Below are 3790 nucleotides of genomic sequence, written 5' to 3' on the forward strand. Positions count from 1 at the left end.
CCCCGCGCGCGCCCGCCCGCCGCCCAGCGCGCCCGGCCGGGCCTGCAGCAGCCGCTCTCGCGAGACTCCCGAGCCTGGAGGCCCGCTCGCCCCCGCCGGAGCTGCTGTCCGAGGTGCTAGATCCCCGGGCCCCGTCCCGGCGGTGGGTCCGGGCGCACGCGGGGACAAGACCTCGGCGGGGACTTGAAGGAGGAGACCCAGCACTGGGAGGGAGCCAGTGACCAGCAGCTAGACCCTCAGCTTCCAAGTCTGTAAACTGGGGCGAATGACCTGTGCGGGCCACTAGGGGCTTCCCGGAAGGAGCGAGGAGCCTCAAGGGCTGCAGAGCTAATAATGACTGATGAAAAAGATCCTTCGGCTCCACCAGCCTAAAGCGACACAGATCCAAAGAGATATAGCACACGACCAAGGCTCTTGCCTTGCACGCAGCAGGCCCGGACCCCTCCAGGTGCAATCTCCAGGATCCCTGAGCACAGAGCCAGGAGTAAAACTGCAGGTAGCCCACAAATAAAAAGTCAGGCTTAAAAATGTGACTCAGAGGGCCAGAACAATAGGACAGTGGATAGGATGCCTTCCTTGCACAAGGCCAACCCAGGTTTGATCCTTGTTATTCCGTATGGTCTCCCCAAGCACCACCAGGGGTAATTCCTGCGTGAAAAGTCAAGAGTAACTCCTAAGCATCTCCAACTGTGGCCCAAAACACATTTTTTTTAAAAAAAGTGACACAGAGGGGCTGGAGCGATAGTACAACGGGTAGAGTGTTTGCATTGCATCAGCCGACACGGATTCAATCCCTAGCATCCCATGTTTTCCCCCAACATGGCCAAGACTAATTCCTAAGTGCAGAGCCAGGAGTAACCCCTGTGCATTGCCAGGTGTGACCCAAAAAAGAAATTTAAAAAAAAAAGTAACAGAGCAGGAGAGATAGCACAAGGGTTTTACGGTGCTTGTCTTACACTCAGGCAACCTAGTTCAGTCCCCAGCATGGCACCTGGTCCCCCGAACACCTTAAGGAGTAAGTGATCCTGAGTTTCAGAGCCCAGAGTAAATCCTGAGCATCTCCAATTATAACCCAAAAACAAAAAAGTTTTAAAATTAACACAGAGCCAGAGAGACAATACAGGGTTCAGGCTCTTGCTTTATCTGAGTTTGATCCTGGCCACTCCATGTGGTCCCTGGGCACCACCAAGAGTGATCCCTGAGCACAGAGCTAGGAATACGCCCTAAGCACCACTGGATGTGGCCCCCAAACCAAAAAATAAAATAAAAACTCAGAACTAGTGAGGATTGAGAGGGCCATGAGAAGGGCAGGCTGGGGTAAGACAGGCTGTGATCGAGTGTATGCGTTGTAAACTCCTGAGAGTTCTCTGCAGCCAGGGCTGCCCTCTGCACTGCCAGCCCAGGGCTCGGGCGCTCCACGGTGCCCTCCGCCCACATCATCCCGGGTCTGGAGGGGCCTCTGTGGGCAGGAGACACTGCCTGGATTCTTCGCCCGAATAAGGGCCCATTGTCCGGTGCCAGCCTGCTGGCAGTGGGGCCTCACACCCACAGCTGGGGGAGGAAGGGGGCAAACGAAGGCAGGAAGAGACCAAGGGCTGGAGAGGGCCAGTGCGGAGCAGCTCTGAGTTGTCGAGGCTTGAGTGGGGAATAACGTAGCCACCGGGAGAGGAGACTCGGGGGCACCAGGGCAAGCCAGGAGGTCCTGAAGTTGGTCCTGCTCCTGGTTGTCCCAGAGTTGCTGCTGTCTGTGCTGGAGCTAGTGCCAGAGCTGAGCAGAGCATCCAGGATTCAAAGGCCGGGCACCTGCAGAGGGGCATCGCGCTGGAGCCCCCAAAAGGCCGCAGAACTAATACAGGGCTTCCCAGGAGCCCTCAGCAGAGGAGTCTGCGGTCTGGAATTTTCCTCAGGGCCCATGTCTTCCACAACTCCTCCAGGAGAAAGTTGCAGGCTCCCATCCATCAGCCGCAGACGCCATTTCCCCAGGCGGGAGAGTCAGGACCGTTAGGCTAACTACCGACGCAGCCCAGACAATCATGCCTTCAAAGGTTTGGTTATTGGGAGAGGAAAAATGCTGTCAATGAAACACTCACTGGTGGTGCTTGGAGGACCGTAGGGGATGCCGAGGAACTAACCGGATTGGCAAATGCCCTAGCCACTGCACTCTTGCTCTGGCCTCAGAAAGAGAAGTTTGTTTAAATGATGATCTCGGGGATTGTTTTGTATGCAGCCTACCCCTTTCAATCCCCAGCACCCCATAAAGTCCCCAGTGCCTCACCAGGAGTGATCCCTGAGAACAGAGTCAGGAGAAAGCCCTGAGCACCACCAGGTATGGCCCCAAAACCAAACACTCTGCCCACAGCACTATAATTCAGCCCCCCGCCCCCAAATAGATAATGTTGAGCTTTAGAAGACATATTCTTTCTGCCCCTTCCCAGACAACGAAACTTGGGCAAACATTCCTCCTTACACAGCCTGCGTTTTCCACCCGCCACACCCATGAGATAAAACAAACGAACACATGTAACCCAGAGGACATTGCTTGGTACCCAGAAAATATTTAGTAAGTGTCAGATCAGCCCGTGTGCCAGGCACCGGGAGTCTTTTTGTTGTTATCCTGTTGTTCATAGTGTTCAGCAGGCCGCCAAGGTCACACCCAGTGTCCTTGTTCTGTCCCCTTACTCTACCCAGCAGTGTGGGGGCCATTGATTAAACCCAGGGTCTCACCTGCAAGGCATTGCTCTTCTACTTGAGCAGCACCATTGACCCCTGGGAACTTGCCCTTTTCTGGAGAGACAGGTGAAAGCCCGAGTGACAATAAAAGCTGAGAAAACCCTATAAGGCTTCTCAGGTGTGATAGATGTCACACCTGTTTCCATGTGCTTCGCCAAGGCGTGTCATATGCACAGTGCATAGGAGAGGAAGTCACACTCTCTGAGAGGACCCAGGGTCTGAGAGCTGTGGAGATGTTTAATCGTCCCGAAATGGGGGAGCAGGTCAGGGGTGTCCTCAAGTGACCCAGCGGTCAGCTTCCACCTTCTCTGATGAGCTGGGGTCCATGGGAGACCATCCATAGCTAGTTTACAGCTAGAAAGAAGAGGGAGGGGCTGGAGCGATAGCACAGCAGGTAGGGCATTTGCCTTGCATGTGGCCAATCCGGGCTCGATTCCCAGCATCCCATATGTTCCCCTGAGTACTGCCAGGGGTAATTCCTGAGTTCAGAGCCAGAAGTAACCCCTGTGCATTGCCAGATGTGACCCAAAAAGAAGGAGTTTGAGGCCAGAGAGATGGCACAAAAGGTAAGGCACTTGCCTTATACATGCAAACCCAGGTTTGATTCCCAGCATTCCTCAGGGTTCCCAAGCACCATCAGGAGTGACGGCTAAGCACAGAGCCAGGAGTAAACCCTGGGCGCTGCTGGGTGTGGCCCAAAAACCAAGAAAAGGAAAAGAAAGAATAAGAAAAGGGAAATAGTATTTATGGACAGACCCTCGTGTGTCTGAGTGAGATACTAAACCCCAAGTGCTGTCGGGGCCAGAGTGATAGTATAACAGGGAGTGTGTTTGCCTTGAATTCAGCCAGCCCTGGTTCAATCACCAGCATCTCATATGGTTCCCCAAGCACCACCAGGAGTAATTCCTTAGTGCAGAGATAGGAATAACCCCTGAGCAACGCCGGATGTAACCAAAAAAGTTTTAAAAAATTAAAAATAAAAATATAAACCCTAAGTGTGATTTATTCTCCTTTATTTTTTTCCTTTTTGGGTCACACCTGGAGATGCACAGGGGTCACT

The sequence above is a fragment of the Sorex araneus genome, chromosome 3, assembly GCF_027595985.1.
Source record: "Sorex araneus isolate mSorAra2 chromosome 3, mSorAra2.pri, whole genome shotgun sequence".
Classification (NCBI taxonomy): Eukaryota; Metazoa; Chordata; class Mammalia; order Eulipotyphla; family Soricidae; genus Sorex; species Sorex araneus.